At 41.0% G+C, this 22,216-nt stretch overlaps 1 protein-coding gene across 2 annotated transcripts in view; it reads left to right on the top strand.

The window, feature by feature from the left end:
* The window catches only part of LOC135511026 (cGMP-dependent protein kinase 1-like), a 142,698-nt gene that overhangs the window by 35,628 nt on the left and 84,854 nt on the right, over positions 1-22,216 (top strand). The gene's annotated exons all lie outside the window — the stretch shown is intronic.

Below are 22,216 nucleotides of genomic sequence, written 5' to 3'. Positions count from 1 at the left end.
TTAACGTTACAGTTATGAGATCAGGGCTCGACCACTCTGTCCAGACTGGATCTCAAGGGATTTTGGAATGTGCCATTTAGTTTAATGCTTTACCACAATGACATTGTATTAAAAAAGTCAGACACAAATAAAACCTTCACAGAGCACTTTTTCCTTTCCGTAATCACCACAGGCTTGACTTCTAGGATTCTGGAATGGGGCAATTTAGACAAATGTTTGTGTCTAAAAAGTTTAGGAAAGATAAGTGAATTTAAGTGATCTTGTCAATGAAAAAGACACTGCCCTGCACTATAAACCTCTACCGACCCTTAGCAATAGTAATTTGAAACATTATTAAAAGTTATCTGTTTGCAATAGTGTTATCTTTGCTTGTCTATGGGGGGTACTACTCAGAGATAAATGTGTGTGTGTAATAGTTAGTGGCATTTAAAGTTAATTAGAGCGATTATTGATTGACGCCAGTGGAGGAGCAGTCCACTAAACTATGTCATCTGCAGCAGCTTTTATGGATTCTAGGTGCCCTATTGGATAAACATTTGGTAAGATTTTTTATTTTTTTATGTCATGCAGTAAACATTGTGTTGTCAATTTAAATGAACCCAAACAGGCTTTTGCTCTCTTTAGATCTGGAATCCACATCACGTCCAATGCTGACTGAATATATTTGACAATATAAAATCAATACAGTCCCAACATCTCTGAAATAACAGCACATAGTGTACATGAATTGAGTATATCGGGGAAAAAAGTCTGGTACACATTTCTATTGTGGTCCTCTAGCTCGGCTAATCCTCTCTACCTGTAAAGACGAGTGGCATGTGTTGAAGGAAGCACACTATGTTGACTGAGCTGTCTCATTGTCACTGACACAGTGTCACTGACATTGACGGCTCTTCAACAGGAAGGCTCCTCACATATTACTTTGAGTTTAGGAGAGACAGCTCGTTTCTTCGCCTGTAGACTTATAATATGAACACCTCAAGAGGTAGAGATCAGCACTGCTGCATTTAAAGTTGATTATGTATATGAGAAGGTTAGCCTTCATCAGATTGACAGCATCAGCGAGATTGTGGGTGTGCAGACGTTTTCAGATTGTATTGTTTATATACAGAATGTGTGTGAGTGATTTAGGTGGAATCTACTCAGGGGTAATTTGCCTTAAGGTGGGCTGTGTATAGATAGGGCATTGGGCCACCACGGGCTGCCAGAATAGCTTCAATGCGCCTTGGCATAGATTCTACAAGTGTCTGGAACTCTATTCGAGGGATGCAACACCATTCTTCCATGGGAAATTTCATAATTTGTTTTTTTACACACACATTCGCGCGGACGCACACACCCTTTAATTAACCCCCCAATATGCTTATTTGAGACCCCTCTTTCAAAGTCTCTGTGATCCCTTCTTCTAGCCATGGTAGCCAAAATAATGGGCAAGTGGGCATTTGTATACATGACCCCAAGCATGATGTGATGTTACTTGCTTAATTAACTCAGGAACAGCACCTGTGTGGAAGGACCTGCTTTCAACATACTCAGCACCCCTCATTTACTGAAGTGTTTCCTTTATTTTGGCAGTTACCTGTACCTCATTGATCAATACCACCTATACTTTCCCATTAGTTTGACTTAGACACCAAACTAGTTCTGAAATCAAGACAGACACACACACACACCCACCCACCCACCCACACACACACACACACGTGTGTGTATGTGTTTATGTGTCTGCATTTTTTACTGTGTGTGTGGCATTCGATATCACCATCTGCATCAATAGAGTTGGATCTCCTGTTGAGTGCAAGTGTCTCCCTCACCACATGATAATACATCTCCCCACAGGATGGACACATTCAGACAGATGATGTGGAGCATGCTTCAGAGGGTTTGTTTGGAGACTGGGTTTTTCTCAGTGACAAATACATAGTAAAAGGTGCTTTCTCAATAAAAGGTTTATGAATTGGCTTGAGAGGCTTGATACTTTGAAATTTAAACGTTTTAAATATAACCTTTATTTGAATGAAAGGCGATTAAAACGGTGTTGGATACAGCCTTTATTTACCCTGCTCCCTCCTTTCACTCAACCACTTCTCAGCTCTTTCTTGACATCTTCATTTTTAATGACTTACCTGAGCTCTTTTGTGTGTAGGAGACCTCTCCTAACCTTCTGTCCTTACTTCAGCTGTAGGTTTCTACCTATACTCAATCTGCTCCAGTGGTAAATGTTAGTAGTTTCACCCTGAGGTCAAGAGCCTTGATTTAAGTGGGAAAAGGTCCAGTCTGTGACCTTTAAGCAGGACTGTCGACAGGACTGCTGGCCGTGGCCTTGCCAAGCCTTTGACAGCCAGCATCCTCTGGCCTTTATTTCTGCTGTCAGTAGCTATGTTTCCATTAACTTGTCCAATGATTTTTTGTTGTTGTCGACATTTAGAAACTCTGCATAGAAAATAGATTTGACAATTGCCTGCTATGGTGCGTTCCCTTTAACTATCTTTGCTTCGATAAAAACAGCTGGACATAGTGATGTAAAAGCCAGCACGGATAAATTGCAATAATTTACAAATATTTGCCATGTTCTAATAATTCTCATGTGCCAATTTATCGCCACCGCCTGTGCCATGGTGAAACTTGCCCTACTGTAGATCTGCACTAATTGGATGGGGAAACTTGCATCCAGCCATCCAGAAAAGCAAGGCAAATTAATTCATCCATTCTTTAAAGTCAGGACAAGGATCCTGCAAAGAAAGATAATTTTTATAGTTGAAAGTATATTTAGCAGGCAGTAGGCATTTAGAATTAAATGTGGAGTGGAGCTTCATACCGACGTCTTGACATCACGTGTTCTGCGTACCTTCAAATCATCATTTATTCGAAAAACACAGTTTCTCTCATCATTTGTCAGAATAAAAGTAAACAAAACCCACCCGTGTCAAATGGATAAAAATGTTGTTGATCTTTTGAAAACGTCTCCTATATCTGCAGTTTACAATGCTTTTGTCGAATAAACCTGGGTCAATGGAAACCTGCCTACTGGTGTAACTCAATTGTATCAGTGTTTGTGACGAACCGCTAGCCCCGGGGTAGCCACTCTCCAGCAGGGGATAGCTCATCAGCATAAAATCAACTCAAAGTTTATTTGTCACGTGCGCCAAATACAACAGTGAAATGCTTACTTACAGGCTCTAACAAATAGTGCAAAGAAGATATTAGGTGAACAATAGGTAGGTAAAGAAATAAAACAACAGTAAAAAGACAGGCTATATACAGTAGCGAGGCTATAAAAGTAGCGAGGCTACATACAGACACCGGTTAGTCAGGCTGATTGAGGTAGTATGTACATGTAGATATGGTTAAAGTGACTATGCATATATGATGAACAGAGAGCAGCAGTAGCGTAAAATAGGGGTTGGCGGTTGGTGGCCGGGACACAATGCAGATAGCCCGGATAGCCACTTTGCGGGAGCACCGGTTGATCGGCCCAATTGAGGTAGTATGTACATGAATTTATAGTTAAAGTGACTATGCATATATGATAAACAGAGAGTAGCAGCAGCGTAAAAAGAGGGGTGGGTGGTTGGGGGGGGGGCACACAATGCAAATAGTCTGGGTAGCCATTTGATTACCTGTTCAGGAGTCCTATGGCTTGGGGTAAAAACTGTTGAGAAGTCTTTTTGTCCTAGACTTGGCACTCTGGTACCGCTTGCCATGTGGTAGTAGAGAGAACAGTCTATGACTGGGGTTGTTGGGGTATTTGACAATTTTTAGGGCCTTCCTCTGACACCGCCTGGTGTAGAGGTCCTGGATGGCAGGCAGCTTAGCCCCAGTGATGTACTGGGCCGTATGCACTACACTCTGTAGTGCCTTGAGGTCAGGATGGGGAGTGTACATTCAGCCCTTTAAAATGGAACCAGTTTTTTGAGGATTGAATAGTTGCAAAACTTGGGCTGGGGTAAACTTACTGTGCTGTTCAATTTGATGAATAATGGTCTAAATGAATGAGTTTCACATAAGTCTCTGGTCCAGTGTAGTTGACATGGAGCTGCTCTTGAACACTGGGGGTTCTGATTGGGTGATTGGGATCTGAACGCTCTTACAGGTTGATAATGGGGATAATAATGGAGGTAATTAGATCCCATTATTATCAAGGGTTTCCTTGACAATGCAATTTACAACGCCCATTAAGTTATAAATCTGTTATAATCAAATACATTTCTCACTTACGTAGAGGGCCTCAGCTGAATCCGTCTCTCTTGATCCCAAGTTTGTCCAGACTTTCCCTTCATTCCCTCTTTTCAAAATTTCAAAATTTCAAATCTACACTATTGGATTCAGGGGATTTAACCTGTTGCGTCGCGCAATCCCGGATCCGGGATTCTATTTATAGCCTCAAGCTCATTAGCATAACGCAACGTTAGCTATTCATGAAAATCGCAAATGAAATGAAATAAATATATTTGCTCTCAAGCTTAGACTTTTGTTAACAACACTGTCATCTCAGATTTTCAAAATATGCTTTTCAACCATAGCTAAACAAGCATTTGTGTAAGAGTATTGATTGCTGACATAGCTATAAGCCTAGAATTCAGCCAGCAACATTTTCACAAAAACAAGAAAATCATTCAAATAAAATCAATTACCTTTGAAGAACTTTAGATGTTTTCAATGAGGAGACTCTCAGATAGCAAATGTTCAGTTTTTTTTCAAAAAAATATTATTTGTGTAGGACAAATCGCTCCGTTTTGTTCAAGTTTGGCTATGAAAAAAACCTGTATCCAGTTATAGCCTCAAGCTCATTAGCATAACGTAACGTTAACGATTTCTGAAAATCGCAAATAAAATGAAAATAATGCGCCTGCTCTCAAGCTTAGCCTTTTCTTAAGAACACTGTCATCTCAGATTTTCAAAATATGCTTTTGAACCATAGCAAATCACTAATTTGTGTAAGAGTATGCTAAGCTAGCTTAGCATTTTGAGTAGCATTTAGCACGCAACATTTTCACAAAAACCAGATAACCAAATATATAAAATCATTTACCTTTGAAGAGCTTCGGATGTTTTCAATGAGGAGACTCTCAGTTACATAGCAAATGTTCAGTTTTTCCTGAAAGAATCTTTGTGTAGGAGAAATCGCTCCGTTTTGTACATCACATTTGGCTACCGAAACGAACCGAAAATTCAGTCACCAACAACGTCAAACTTTTTCCGAATTAACTCCATAATATCGACCGAAACATGGCAAACGTTGTTTGGAATCAATCCTCAAGGTGTTTTTTCACATATCTCTTCGTTGATATATCGTTCGTGGAAGCCTGCTTTCTTCTCTGAATTCCATGGAAAAATACTTGCAGCTGAGGTTTGCGCACCAATTTCGGCGCAGGACACCGGGCGGACACCTGGTAAATGTGGTCTCTTATGGTCAATCTTCCAATGATATGCCTACAAATACGTCACAATGCTGCAGACACCTTGGGGAAACGACAGAAAGGGCAGGCTCATTCCTCTCGCATTCACAGCCATATAAGGAGACAATGGAAAACGGAGCCTCAAAAATCCTGCTGATTTCCTGGATGCCGTTTCATCTTGGTTTTGACTGTAGCTCACGTTCTAGGGCACGCACAGAGAATATCTTTGCAGTTCTGGAAACGTCAGTGTTTTCTTTCCAAAGCTATCAATTATATGCATAGTCGAGCATCTTTTTGTGACAAAATATTGCGCTTAAAACGGGCACGTCTTTTTATCCAAAAATGATATAGCGCCCCTAGAGTTTGAAGAGGTTAAAGTTAATGGCATATCCTGAGGGATTTAGCATTGTGTTGACACAAATCGGACACACTCCCCAATTATGTTTTTCTACCACACTTTTAAGAAATGAGAAATGTTGCATTGTGATGTATTGGTTCCTATTAGAGTTCAGTTGTTGGATTGAAGGTCTGTTTTAGATGTCACCGCCACGTTCAGAACCAGTCAGATAAAGACGGACACACTTTGGCAAATAATACACACTGTCTGAGGCTTATTTAGAGTCCCTTGAAAGACGTTGTCGACTAACAGAGCATTTGCATTTTTTGTTGTTGTTCCTTTTCTCTAAGTCTTCCGAAAGGTCAACTTTGCTTGACGCTTGATTGTATTGTCAATGTTGTGAAATACCTTAACAAGTTTTCCTATGATACTCTAGTTGATATTGTGCTGATATACCCCGATTCATATGTGCTCTCCTTAACTGTTCCTTTTCTAGTTTTTGTTTGCATATTAATCTAATATAAAAGCAATCAGAAAATGATGCAGGTGTTCACTTTTTTTCAATTTTATTCTATTATGCATATTTTATTAATGTGATAGGCTACACCCCTTAGTTTCCCTGCCATCCCCTCCCCTCCATGTCACCTTATAGGCTACTTGATCTCATAGACTCAATGCAATTGACTTGAAATGCCAAGAGACAAATACTTGTTCCTGTACACTATTATGTGTGATATTCGCTGTCATAAATTATTTGTGTAGCTGAACTTGAATTGTTTAAAGAAATTATGAAAGAGATTGGTGTGTTTTTTTAAATAATTTTATCATGGCATGGGGTTGTTCATTGACAGACATCTATTTGTTTAAATCTATCACTTTATATTTTTGAGCAAAACGCTATGTATCAGTCACGTTCTGACCTTAGTTGCTTTGTTTTGTTTTTGTTTTAGTATGGTCAGGGTGTGAATTGGGGTGGGCAGTCTATGTTCCTTTTTCTATAATTTGGGATTTCTGTGTTTGGCCTGGTATGGTTCTCAATCAGAGGCAGCTGTCAATCGTTGTCCCTGATTGAGAACCATACTTAGGTAGCCTGGTTTCACTTTTGAGTTATAGGGGATTATTTTCCTTGTCAGTGTTTGTTCCACACGGGACTGTTTTGTTTGTTTCGTTCATTCTCTCGTTATTTTAGTGTTCAGGCAAATAAACAAGATGAACACTTACCACGCTGCGCATTGGTCCTCCGATCCTTCCTACTACTCCTCCTTGTCAGCGGAGTGTGACAGTATCTGCCTCTCTCAGATAAATAAGTAATACTGCAAGGTTTTGCACAGTCAAATATAACAAATAACTATGTTTTTAATAAAGAACTGTCAAATGATACATCAATATTTAAAAATAATTATTCAAAACTGTAACGGTTTTCTTGTGTCGAAGGAGAGGCGGACCAAAACGCAGCGTGGTTATTATTCATGGTTCTTTAATAAAGAAACTATACATGAATAGACTAACAAAACCAAGAAATGTGAAAAACCAAAACAGCCCTATCTAGTGCAAACACAGAGACAGGAACAATCACCCACAAAACCCAACACCAAACAGGCTACCTAAATATGATTCCCAAACAGAGACAATGACTAACACCTGCCTCTGATTGAGAACCATATCAGGCCAAACACAGAAACAGACAAACTAGACACACAACATAGAATGCCCACTCAGATCACACCCTGACCAAACAAAACATAGAAACATACAAAGCCAACTATGGTCAGGGTGTGACAAAAACAGTAATATGAGCTCTGTATGTAAAACATTTACATTTGACATTTTAGTCATTCAGCAGATGCTCTTATCCGGAGTGTATTCATCATAAGAGAGCTGCAGTATGGGAGACAACCACATATCAAACTCAAATATACAGAATATGAACATTGCAGTGCAGCTTAACAATCTCAACAATGGTAGCATTTAGTAAAAAAATCAAACATATTTTCATACACATCTATAAATTAAAAATCTGAGAACAGTAATATTTTACAAACATGAAACAATAATTTCTGATGAGAAAACACAAATGTGAGTAATTGGTGGATATTTGTTGTTAGATGTAGGTTTTCATGGAGTCAACCTTGCCAGTGAGCACCAAGCCCAACTCTCTAAAAGGCACACAAACCAATGTATCACAACTCAGTGAAGTGAAGTCAACCCTGGCTTCAAGCTCTAAATGAATCTCAGAGAACAATTAACCCAATTAAGTTTAATGTCTTTACTTACAGCATGTTTTAAGACATACAAATATTTGATAAAATATGTGAAATGTCCAGATCGGGCTTAATGGGTACCAAGTGTACCCTTTAAGCCCATGGGTTTTCCAAATAAGTCCATCTCTTAAATAATACTTTTAAATTAATTTCCATATGTTCAAAACTTACAAACTGACATTTCTTATGTAAAATGTGATTATATTAATCTAAAGTTATTAAAATAAACAGATCAATACTATTCATAATAGAAGTAGCAATCATAACAGGAGGGTGTCCAATCATATCCCTAGAGATAAATGTGGAATTAGAATTTTGTTCTTGCTGACCACCTGATTCAACTAATCAACTAATCATAGACTTTAATCTAGACACGATTAGTTGAATCAGGTGTGTTATTGCTTGGCCATGGATTAAGGCAGCCCCTCACACCTCTCTGATTCATGCAGAAGACACATTTCAGTTGAATATATTCAGTTGTGACTAGGTATCCCCTTTCCATTTCCACAAACCTGCACCCACACTGGCCCTCTGTGGATAAGAAGCCATACAACAAAGTCCATAACAAAGTCCATAACACATACAGAAAAAACACATTTCAATGAGTTATCTGAAAGTTGATACATATTTGCTGTACTGCAATTTTTTTTTAATTAGTTCAACTTGTCTTCCTAAAGCCTATCTGAAGACAGTTTCAAATCTCCCTCTCTACTGTGTGTTAAAAAGGTACATGTGGTGGACCAGAAAACAGAATCACCTGGATGAATGAAAGACAATGCCCCCACCAAAAAGTGCATGAGTAGTCGCCTAATTTGTTAGCATTTAATCCACCACTTGTAAGTCTTTACTCCCTAATATCCCTCAAGCCTGATCTTATCCTTCTCTCTGCATCAATGACTATCTGTCCACTCCAAATGTCTTGGTGAGAGTACAGACGTTTTTTAATGGTTTCTAATCTCGGTAAAGCCACCATGGCTAGATGTACAATATGCATACAGTGCCTTCAGAAAGTATTCAGACCCCTTGACTTTTTCCACAATTTGTCACGCTACAGCCATATTCTAATTTAAAACAAATATTTTTTAATCCTCAGCAATCTACACACAATACCCCATAATGACAAGGCGAGAACAGTTTTTTAGAAATTCTTGCAAATATATTAAAAATAAAATAAAACATATTTACATACAGTACCGGTCAAAAGTTTGGACACACCTACTCATTCAAAGTTTATTTTTATTTTTTACACATTTCTTCATTGTATAATAATATTGAAGACATCAGATCTATGAAATAACACATATGGAATTATGTAGTAACCCAAAAAGTGTTAAACAAATCTAAATATATTTTAGATTCTTCAAAGTAGCCACCCTTTGCCTTGATGACAGCTTTGCACACTCTTGGCATTCTCTCAACCAGTTTCATAAACTGGTTGAAACTACAGTTTATTAACAAGAAATTTGTGGAGTGGTTGAAAAACGAGTTTTAATGACTCCAACCTAAGTGTATGTAAACTTCTGAATTCAACTGTACAGGACCAGTCAAAGGTTTGGACACACTTACTCATTCAAGGGTTTTTCTTTATTTTGACAAGTTTTCTACATTGTAGAATAATAGTGAAGACATCAAAACTATGAAATAACACATATGGAACATTCAAAATTATGAAGGGATGTTTCACTCGTCTTTTGAGGGAACTTCTGGAATGATGGAAGACAACACACCCCCAACATGCATACTGCAAAAACTCATCTTGTCTCCTCTTCATATTATCGTTGGTTGATATGAAAAAACAAACATGGTGGCGCGCACAAACTACCCATCGTCTGATGACTTTACATTTCTAGAAAGTGTTTTACTCAATTATTTTGATCAATGGTGAGCTCACCCATGATGTGATGAATGGTAAATAGTAATTGCTATTAGTTCATTCATATTATTCATTTTTGCGCCGAATACAACAGGTGTAGGTAGAACATACCGTTAAATGCTTACTTGGAAGCACTTAACCAACAATGCAGTTCAAGAGAGTTAAGAAAATCTTTACCAAATAAATGAAAGTAAAAAATAATACAAAGTAACACAATGAAATAATAATAACGAGGCTATATACAGGGGGTACCGGAACTGAGTCAATGTGCAGGAGTGCAGGTTAGTCGAGGCAATTTTTACACGTACTGCAGGTAGGGGTAAAGTGACTATGCATAGATAATAAACAGCAGGTAGTAGCCGTGTAAAAACAATTGGGGGGGTCACTGTAAATTGTCCAGGTGGCCATTTCATTAATTGTTCAGCAGTCTTATGGCGTCGGGGTAGAAGCTGTTAAGGGGATTTCTGGTCCTAGACATGGCGTTCCGGTACCACTTGCCGTGCGGTAGCAGAGAGATTAGTCTATGACTTGGGTGACTGGAGTCTTTGACAATTTTTGGACTTCCCTCTGACCGCCAGGTATATAGGTCCTGGATGGCAGGAAGCTTGGCCCCAGTGATGTACTGGGCCGTACGCACTACCCTCTGAGGTGCCTTACGGTCAGATGCCTAGCAGTTTCCATAGCAGGCGGTGATGCAACTGGTCAGGATGTTATTGATGGTGCAGCTGTATAACTTTTTGAGGATCTGGGGACCGATGCAAAATCTTTTCAGTTTCCTGTGGAGGAAAAGGTGTTGTCGTCACCGCTTCACAACTTCCTTGGTGTTTTTGGACAATTATAGTTTGTTGGTGATATGGACAACAAGGAAATTCTCGACACTTCCCACTACAGCTCCGTCGATGTGAATCGGGCCGTGTTCGGCCCTCCTTTTTCTGTAGTTCACGATCATCTCCTTTGTCTTGCTCACGTTGAGGGAGAGGTTGTTGTCCTGGCACCACACTGCCAGGTCTCTGACCTCCTCCCTATAGGCTGTCTCATCGTTGTCGTTAATCAAGCCTACCATAAAATGTATCAAATGTATTTATTAAGCCCTTTTTACATCATCCGATGTCACAAAGTGCTATACAGAAACCCAGCCTAAAACCCCAAACAGCAAGCAATGAAGATGTAGAAGCACGGTGGCTAGGAAAAACTCCCTAGAAAGGCAGGAACCTAGGAAGAAACCTAGAGGGGAACCAGGTTCTGAAGGGTGGCCAGTCCTCTTCTGGCTGTGCTGGGTGGAGATTATAACATGGCCAAGATGTTCAAATGTTCATAGATGACCAGCAGGGTCAAATAATAATAATCACAGTGGTTGTAGAGGGTGCAACAGGTCAGCACCTCAGCAGTAAATGTCAGTTGGCTTTTCATAGCCGATCATTCAGAGATACAGACAGCAGGTGCGGTAGAGAGAGAAAGAGTCAAAAACAGCAGGTCTGGGACAAGGTAGCACATCCGGTGAACAGGTCAGGGTTCCATAGTTGCAGGCAGAAGAGTTGAAACTGGAGCAGCAGCACTACCAGGTGGACTGGTGACAGTAAGGAGTCATCAGGCCAGGTCGACCTGAGGCATGTTTCTAGGGCTCAGGTCCTCGTAGAGAAGAGTGAAAAGAGAGAAAGAGAGAGTTAGAGCAGACTTAAATTCACACAGGACACCGTATAAGACAAGAGAAATACTTCAAATATAACAGACTGATACGAGCCCCCCGACACAAACTATTGCAGCATAAATACTGGAGGCAGAGACAGGAAGGGTCGGGAGACGATACCCCCGGACAGGGCCAACCAGGCAGGATATAACCCCACCCACTTTGCCAAGACACAGCCCCCACACCACTAAAGGGATGTTTTCAAACCAACAACTTATTACCCTAAGACAAGACCGAGTATAGCCCACAAAGATCTCCCTTACGGCACAAACCCGAGGGGGGTGACAACCCGGACAGGGAGATCAAGTCAGTGACTCAACCTACTCAAGTGACACAACAACCACTGTTGTGTCGTCAGTAAACGTAATGATGGTGTTGGAGTCGTGTTTGGCCACACAGTCGTGGGTGAACAGGGAGTACAGGAGGCGACTAAGCATGCACCCCTGAGGGGCCCCAGGGTTGAGGATCAGCGTGGCAGATGTGTTGTTGCCTATCCTTACACCTGCATTGGCCCGTCAGGAAGTCCAGCATCCAGTTGCAGAGGGAGGTGTTTAGTCCCAGGGTCCTAAGCTTAGTGATGATCTTTCTGGGCACTATGGTGTTGAACGCTGAGCTGTAGTCAATGAACAGCATTCTCACATAGGTGTTCCTTTTGTCCAGGTGGAAAAGGGCAGTGTGGAGTGCGATTGAGATTGCGTCATCTGTGGATCTGTTGGGGCGTTATGCGAATTGGTGTGGGTCTAGGGTATCTGGGATGATGCTGTTGATGTGAGCCATGACCAGTCTTTCAAAGCACTTAAAATCAAATCAAATTGTATTGTTCACATACAGTACACATGGTTAGCAGATGTTAATGCGATTGTAGCGAAATGCTTGTGCTTATAGTTTCGACTGTGCAGTAATATTTTTAATTATTAAAGTGGCTAGAGATTTGAGGCTGTATGTTGGCAGCAGCCACTCAGTGTTAGTAATGGCTGTTTAACAGTCTGATGGCCTTGAGATAGAAGCTGTTTTTCAGTCTCTCGGTCCCAACTTTGATGCACCTGTACTGACCTCGACTTCTGGATGATAGCGGGGTGAACAGGCAGTGGCTCGGGTGGTAGTTGTCCTTGATGATCTTTTTGGCCTTCCTGTGACATTGTGTAGGTGTCCTGGAGGGCAGGTAGTTTGCCCCTGGTGATGTGTTGTGCAGACCTCACTACCTTCTGGAGAGCCTTATGGTTGTGGGTGGAGCAGTTTCCGTACCAGGCGGTGTTACAGCCCGACAGGATGCTCTCGATTGTGCATCTGTAAAAGTTTGTGAGTGTTTTCGATGACAAGCCAAATTTCTTCAGCCTCCTGAGATTGAAGTGGCACTGTTGCGCCTTCTTCACCACGCTGTCTGTGTGGGTGGACCATTTCAGTTTGTCCGTGATGTGTACACCGAGGAACTTAAACTTTCCACCTTCTCCACCACTGTCCTGACTGATGTCTTGAGATGTTGCTTCAATATATCCACATAATTTTCCTCCCTCATGATGCCATCTATTTTGTGAAGTGCACCAGTCCCTCCTGCAGCAAAGCACCCCCACAACATGATGCTGCCACCCCTGTGTTTCACGGTTGGGATGGTGTCTTTCGGCTGGCAAGCCTCCCCCTTTTTCCTCCAAACATAATGATGATCATAATGGCCAAACAGTTCTATTTTTGTTTAATCAGACCAGAGGACATTTCTCCAAAAAGTACAATCTCTGTCCCCATGTGTAGTTGCAAACTGTAGTCTGTCTTCTGTATGGCGGTTTTGGAGCAGCGGCTTCTTCCTTGCTGAGTGGCCTTTCAGTTTATGTCAATATAGGGCTCGTTTTGCTGTGGATATGGATACGTTTGTATCTGTTTCCTCCAGCATATTCACAAGGTTTTTGTCTGTTGTTCGGGGATTGATTTGCACTTTTCGACCCAGGTTATATTCCTCTCTAGGAGACAGAACGCGTCTCCTTCCTGAGCGGTATGATGACTGCGTGGTCCCATGGTGTTTATACTTGCGTACTATTTTTTGTACAGATGAACGTGGTACCTTCAGGCATTTGGAAATTGTTCGCAATGATGAACCAGACTTGTGGAGGTCTAAAAAAAAAAAAACTCTTGAGGTCTTGGCTGATTTCTTTTGATTTCCCCATGATGTCAAGCAAAGAGGCACTGAGTTTGAAGGTGGGCCTTGAAATACATCCACAGGTACACCTCCAATTGACTCAAATGATGTCAATTAGCCTATCAGAAGCTTCTAAAGCCATGACATCATTTTCTGGAATTTTATGATCTGTTTAAAGGCACAGTCAACTTAGTGTATGTAAACGTCTGACCCACTGGAATTGTGATACAGTGAACTATAAGTGAAATAATCTGTCTGTAAACAATTGTTGGAAAAATTACTTGTGTTAGGCACAAAGTAGATGTCCTAACCGACTTGCCAAAATGATATAGTTTGTGAACAGGAAATTTGCGGAGTGGTTGAAAAACGAGTTTTAATGACTCCAACCTAAGTGTATGTAAACTTCCGACTTCAACTGTATCCTTTGTGTCGGACTCGTTAAAGAAAAGATCTTCGTCCAGTTCGAGGTGAGTAATCTCTGTTCTGATGTCCAGAAGTTATTTTCGGTCATAAGAGATGGTAGCATTATGTACAAATTAAGTAAACTGTATAAAAAAATAAAAATAGCACAGTTGGTTAGGAGCCCGTAAAACGGCAGCCATCCCCTCCCTTCTAGGTATCCCTTTAGTGTATGCTCAAACCGGTGTGATTAGAACACCAGCTGAGAGTTAGATAAATATGACTGCTTGTGTTATGTCAATCTTATGTCAATCTTATGACTTATCTTTCCTCACTTAGCACTAAGACTAATTTAGCCTACATTTTCCTGTTTAGATGATTGTGTTATGCTTGTTCTGTGAATGTCTGATCATTTCATCCAACAATAAACTGATTACATTCGGGACATAACGTTGTAAGGACTGTTTGTACAAAATGGTTCTGCGAAAAAAACTGTTCGGCCTGCTCAAATGCTGACTGTTGCGTCAATCGTAGCTGGACGTTCTAAATAAGCAGTCTAATCCCACCGGTTGGAGCGTGTGCTGCAGGGACCACTGTAGAATGATCACACCCCTGTGTTGGTATGTGTCAAAGGGTTAAAATCTCTATTGGCCTCATGATGAAATCACTGAGCGGTTTCTTTCCTCTCCGGCAAGTGAGTTAGGAAGGGCACCTGTATCTTGGTAGTGACTGGGTGTATTGATACACCATCTCAGTAGCGATTTAAATCACTGGGGAAGCCAAACCCTCCCCCATGTGTTGTGATAATTGTGTTGTTTGTTCCATAACCTGTCACTTTATATACTTTGCAACCATGATATATAGGCCTAAAGGCAGAGACAATAAGAAGACACATTGGCAGAAGAAATTCAACCACACTTTTTTGTGTGATTTACAATCATGTCTCATCGCTGCAACTCCCCAACGGTCTCGGGAGAGGCGAAGGTCAAATCATGCGTCCTCTGACACATGACCCGCCAAGCCAAGTGTCTTAATACCTGCTCGCTTAACCCGGAAGCCAGCTGCACCAATGTGTCGGAAGAAACACTGTTCAACTGACGACCGTAGTCAGCCTGCAGGCGCCCGGCCCGCCACAAGGAGTCGCAATAGAGCGATGAGCCAAGTAAAGCCCCCCCTGCCAAACCCTCCCCTAACCCGGACGACGCTGGTCCAATTGTGCACCGCCATATGGGACTCCCGGTAATGGCCAGTTGTGACACAGCCTGGAACCGAACCCAAGGCTGTAGTGACGCCCCAACACTGGGATGCAGTGCCTTAGACCACTGTGCCACTCGGGAGGCCCCACACTTTAGTTTTATCGCAAAACCGGATAGCAACCTCTGTCCAGTGAATTCCACAAAGCATATTGCATGTACAGTAACAGACAGTTACATGATCTACAGCATGTTCAAGCAAGTTAATGTTTTCCAACATTTTCGGACCACTAAACAACTATTGATTTAGAACCACAGAGAAAGTAAGTAGCAAGGAAAACAGGAGCTACCTCCACTATTTCAGCACCATTTCAACATCATTAACTCACCTCTGCTTAGTCTAACACAGTGACAGCTAAAATATACCAAAAACAATTTAGTCCAATCAACGTAAGCTAAATATAATGTGGCTGTCCTAGGTTCTGATTTTTGTGTGTGTGTATTTGTGTGCGTGTGCGTGCATGTAGAAAAACATGTTGACTCACCCTACTTGTAGAGAAACACCAATGCCATCTTCCTCTCTTTCATGTTGACGAAACGGTCTACCACTCTGTCATACAGTACACGCTTTTATTTATTTATTGTCCTTGGCTACCTGGCTAAAATGCTTGCTCGCTAGCCTAACTTCCATTCATGGGCAACGTTAGCTAGTTAACATTAGCCTTCAAAATTGAGCTACATATTGAACTTCCATCCTCTCAGACCAGGGGCACAACAGTGTATAAATTAATGGTTGGATCAGAATCGCCATTATAATCAGTGGCCAACACGGAGAATTTAGTAAAACCCCTATCTCCATCCATGGCTAATTTAGGAAAGGGACAATTTTAGCTAACTAGCTAGCCACCAGGGGACAACAACACAATGATATGCAACAATTCAAGTTTTTCTGTCAGTGACGTATGCTCTCAATGGTATTTGATTGGAGTGACGTTGTTGAAAAATCTCCCTGGTCTTTGTGGTTGAATCTGTGGTTGAAATTCACTGCTCGACTGAGGGATCTTACAGATAATTGTATATGTGGGGTACAGATATGAGGTAGTCATTCAAAAATCATGCTAAACACTGTTATTGCACACAGAGTGAGTCCATGCAATTTATTATGTGACTTGTTAAGAACATTTTTATTCATGAACTTATTTAGGTTTGTCATAACAAAAGGGTTGAATACTTATTGACTCCAGACATTTCAGCTTTTCAATTTTTATAAATCTACGAACATCTCTAAAACATAATTCCACTTTAAATGATTGGGTATTGTGTGTAGATCAGTGAGACATCTCAATTTAATCAATTTTAATTCAGGCTGTAACACAACAAAATGTGGAAAAAGTCCAGGAGTGTGAATACTTTCTGAAGGGTGTGTGTGTGTGTGTGTGTGTGTGTGTGTGTGTGTGTGTGTGTGTGTGTCTGTCCTCTCCTTGAGATTGGATTGCTGATTTAATCAGGAGGTACGAAAAATATATTACTTTTTCTCTCTAATACACTTTTCTCTCATTTGATTTCTACTTTATATATAAGAATGAAAAAGTTCATTTGCAGTTTGCAAAATATGCATGACATCTGTGCTCTGTAGAAAAAAATGAATGTAATTTCAGAAATAGTGTGATAAAGAAAATAAGCTTTTTGCAGAGAAAGAAAGAGTTCATGGTAAGGAAAAGGACAGGTTATATAAACTTTATATGTTCCATTCAATGTACTATTATTGATTTGCTTGCTGGAATGAACACACATGCACATGACCAAACAGACTGAGAATAGCAACAAAGAGAGTACCCCCACCCACCCCCTCTCTCTCTCTAATCCTGTTTCCCCTCTCTCTGTCCTCCCGTCTTCCTCCGTCCTTCATCTACCCAATGAGAACTGTCTAGTCTCGTTTCACCTATCACTCCCAACTTCTCTTTGTCACTCTCTGACCTCCTCCCTTTTCACCCTAATGTTTCCTCGTCCTTATTATTAATATCTTTCTGTATCTATCTGTCCCACTTTTCCCTTTCTATCCACTTCCTGTCTTTTCTTTCTGTCAGCCCCAGTCTTTCTTTTTCTCTATGTTTAGTATTTATCCCAGGTGGCTATATTGATTCATATTCCCAGTCCGGGGGTTAGATGAATATGCTTTAGAGGGAGACTTAATGAGTCATTTGTGCGTGATCCCTGAGTCTTTAACTCTCACTCTGTATAAACCTGCTGTTGAGAGCTCCGCAACAATAAAGTGATACATTTACACTTCGTAAAGTTTGCATGTGTGTATATGTGTGCAACCTCAAGCTTCTTGAACTCCCCTTTGAAAAGTGGGTCATGAGTTTCTATAACCTCCCAGTGTTGAAGTTTGCTTTAGGCACAGATCTAGGGTTACCCTCCCCCAATCATAACCTTAACTATAAGGGTCAAAATACAGAAATGAGGTCAGTGTCCAGGGGCGACTTAATCCTTCTCCTAACTATAATCTTTAGAGGCCATGTCTTCTCCTCCTCCCCTAACTACTGATACAGGGTCAGCTAGTTTTTCACACCCTGAAGGTTAAGGTTACACATTGGAGGCAAGGTAATCTGATCCTTGAGCTGTGGTTTGGGAGACCTTCTACCCCCAACGTACGAGTTGGACTGGTGACTGTGGCCAGTGTGTGCTTTGCGTCCGTGCGTGCGTGCGTGCATGTGTGCGTGTGTGTGTGTGTGTGTGTGTGTGTGTATGGGGGTCTATATCTGTGCCTGTTTGCCTAGAGTGTGTGAGGTAGGCCTATGTTCTAGTCTAGGGAAGAGACTGATGGAGATCTGGCTGGCTTACTCTCTCTTTTTTTTCTCAGGTTCAGCATGCATTAAGACCTTTTTTGGCTTTGTTGGAAGCTGCAAAACATCATGGCTGTATGGAGAGCAGCAGTCATTACCGCCATGTGAAAATATCCAGCTTTGAAGCACTGACCTTTGTTGTATGGTATTTTCGGTAATTGCATTTCCCGTGCTCTGGATGTTAGGGCAAGGTACTTGGAAGAACATATTTGAATAGGGTTTCAGAATGTTCAAAATAGTATAGCCCATTAGTCAAGTTTGCCACTTAAATCAAGCCCTATTTTTGAGATAACAAGCAAGGTAAAGATAGGTAAAAGGCAGTTTTTTAGTCTCCTTGTGCTGAAGCTGCCCCAAAAAGCATGAAGTCTAGGCTGCCCTGAGGCGTAAAATAAAATAAACCCTCTGCTGTGTTCCTTTGTATGCACATGTCATTTGACAATTGTGAAATTATCATGTCAAATCTTTTATGTTTGCTAGAATAGGCCAGCGTGTTGCATGTGTTAACACAGCATGTAATGTCACCCTGTCAACCCTTCAGTATGCCAACAGTGTGTGTGAGTTTGTGTGTGTGCGTCCGGCACTATGTTGAAATAGACAGAGGAATTGAATCCCCTTGGTAAACGAGCCTCAGCGATGTCTGTGCTCTGATTTGCCGGGCCAGGAAGAAAATGAAGTTGGTCCATTAGTGTACTTTAAATGTCACAATAATATGCGGCACTAACCACTAATGTCGTAGCGTGCTAAAAATAACCCTCTGTGGAAACGGTTCGACATAGAACCCAAATGGGTTCTACCTGGAACCAAAAGGATTCTACCTGGAACCAAAAATGGTTCTTCAAAGGGTTCTCCTACAGGGACAGCCGAAGAACCCTTTTAGGTTCTATATGGCACTTTTTTCCCCAAGTGTAATGGAAAAATAACATGGTTCATTGTTGACGTTACAGATATGATCAGGAGGAATTTATAAAACATTATCCAAGTTGGCTAATCATTCACCAGGGTCTGTAATGACTAAACTTAATTAGAGCAGGGCCCATACAATCAGAAACAATCTTCTGCTCAATTATCTTTGACTATAGTTTCAAATCTCTTCATATTAAGTAGCTTAGCAGTTAAGAACATTGGGCCAGTAACCCAAAGGGGGTTCGAATCCCTGAGCTGACCAGATAAAAATATGTCAATGTGCCCATGAGTAAGGCACTTAATCATAATTGCTCCTCTAACTCAATCTGGAGTATCTGCTAAATGTAAATTTCATATTCAATCTAATTATATTTGATAAACTGATCTTAGATGTGTGTAGATGTTATTATTTTAAGGTTACACATTGGAGGAAGGGTAATCTGATCCTAGATCTGTGGCTTGGGGGACCTTCTACCCCGAGCATAGAAGTGGGACTGTCAACTGTGGCTAGGCTATGTGTTATCCTCTATGGGACAAATCCTCCCCCATTTCCTGTCCATGATGTTGTGTTGTGAGAAAAAAATCTGTCATAAAGAAATAATTGCACTGTACCCCATGGATGACCCTTCAAACTCCTTCAAACTCATTACCTAATAGCCTGCAGGAAATGAACTGATGCTTTTCCAAATTAGGTTTACGTATAGTAATAAATAAGCATTGCATAAAATTTCACTGAATGGCGCCCAGACAATGGCCTTGCTACAAACCATTTTAAACGGTACTGTCTCAAGTGTCTCCTCTTTCCCAAGGTATACTAAGCATTCCCCTTTGCACTAAACCATTTGTATTACTCATCCAAACGGACTTGCGATGACGAGGGTGGATATATGTGTATAATAGACCTGTGTCGTTTACCGTTTAGGAGTAGGCAGGGTGGAGCAGAGGCCAAATCTCTTACCCCGGTTATCAAGGGCAAAGGAAAAGCAGCAGGCTTCTGGTTTGGAATGCAGCCAGTGTTTCCTCTGCCTTCAACTGAGCCCTGAAGTCCCCCTTATCACTCACATTAAAATGTGAACCCACATTAATGAGGGTATATACAATAGGCAAGCAAGAGAACGGGATGTGCCCCAATAAAATACGAGTACAAAGCTTGATTACATTTAGCGAGCACTGTAGATAAGTGTTTTATGGTACTTTGCATTTTCACTTCAGATATCAAGTATTTTATTGGCCCTCTAGCGCAACCTGTAATTCAGTGACTGGGGTGGTGAATGGACATACTGATGTTCAGTTGCTCTACAGTATGGTCCTCATAGGCAGTGAACGGGGTCATCACAGCGCAGTTCTATTTGAATGGGATTTGAATAGCACTGCCGTTGGGTTTGCATGGACGTGGTGATCTAGATGACCTCAGTGTCTTAACACCACGTCCTCTTAACAGATCCTCAAAACAAATCTCCAAATGAATGTAATGATGAAAGAATAGGCTGTGTGTGTGTGCGTGCGTGCGTGCGTGCATGCGTGTGTGTGTGTGTGTGTGTGTGTGTGTGTGTGTGTGTGTGTGTGTGTGTGTGTGTGTGTGTGTGTGTGTGTGTGTGTGTGTGTGTGTGAGAGAGAGAGCACGATCTGTCTGAGCTATGGAATTTCACTGAACAAACAACTTTTGTGGATTTTAGCTAATTAGATCAGCATGTATTCATGCATGTAGTTCTGCTTGAACAATCCCAACAAATTACACTGGATCAACAATAAGCTGCTGGACCATCTTGGTCGGGAAGAATGAGCCATTCAGTAAATGGTAAAGTACTATAAGATACAAATTTATTATGCCTGCATGTCTATATACACTGAGCGCACAAAACATTAGGAACACCTTCCTAATATTAAGTTGCACCCACCTTTGCCCTCAGAATGGCCTCAATTATTCGGGGCAATGACTGTACAAGGTGTCGAAAACGTTCCACAGGGATACTGGCCCATTTTCACTTCAATGCTTCCAGTTGTGTCAAGTTTTCTGGATGTTCTTTGGGTGGTGGACCATTCTTGATATACACGGGAAACTGTTGAGCAAGAAAAACCCAGCAGTGTTGCAGTTCTTGACACAAACTGGTGCATCTGGCACCTACTACCATACCCATTTTGTCTTGCCGATTCACCCTCTGAATGACGCACGTGCACAATCCACTTGTCTCAAGGCTTAAAGGTCCTTCTTCAACCTGTCCCTTCCCCTTCATCTACACTAATTGATGTGGATTTAACAGATGACATCAGTAAGGGATTATAGCATTCACCTGGTCAGTCTATGTCATAAAAAGAGCAGTTGTTCATAATGTTTTGCAAAACACGAGTCTTACCTGCAGCCTTTTTCTCTATTATAAAACGGATAGTTGGCTCAGGCATCGTAGCCATTGTGACCATTTATAAAACTGTTTTTTGGATTCTGGATGATTGGTTGATATGCCACAAAATACCATGATGTGTTAATGTCATAATTCCACTGTACAGCAGCCCAGGCAGGAAATTCATGAACTTCATCTCCCTTGGGGATAAAAGCTCCTTCACGTTATTTTTCCATGCTACTATTTGATTTACAACAGTTGGGGATTGTATAAACCTAACTGACTGCCTATAATACCTGTGCAACAATGTATCATTTTACAAATGCGACCATTCATGTGCCAGTAGGCTATCTAGTCCAAGAGTGAACGTGAAACTAATAATTCACCATGGAAACCGGAAACACTTAGAATTTCATGAATTCATTAACCAGATCATTTTGGCCTATGTAGGCCTATTAGATATTTATTAAATCATTATTTATTGAAGTTCTTGTCTATCATCATCATTGGATTTCTGCTAGCTAGCTACACACCAATTATTTGTTTAGCATAGCAACATCAAATGAATAGAATGATTAGAATTAATGACTTGGTCAAAACATGAGAAAAAAACTAGTCTCGCCATACCTTCCAAATCACATCGTTGTCATGCCTCCCTTGGAGGTCTGGAGAATTTTGTATTGCAAAAAGGGTTTGAACAGTACACTGGCAAGCTTTTAAATGGATGTTGCATTTCAAGAACCCTCCCCTCACATGCTGTGTTATGTGCGTCACTGTTTTATGTCTGGTTAGGTGTTGCCTATGCTAGTTTCAAATGCTAGTTTTCAAGTTATCGAGTGTGGCCGACAGTC

The sequence above is a fragment of the Oncorhynchus masou genome, chromosome 23 (assembly GCF_036934945.1).
Source record: "Oncorhynchus masou masou isolate Uvic2021 chromosome 23, UVic_Omas_1.1, whole genome shotgun sequence".
Lineage (NCBI taxonomy): Eukaryota > Metazoa > Chordata > Actinopteri > Salmoniformes > Salmonidae > Oncorhynchus > Oncorhynchus masou.
This window is presented reverse-complemented; position numbering and strand designations above follow the sequence as displayed.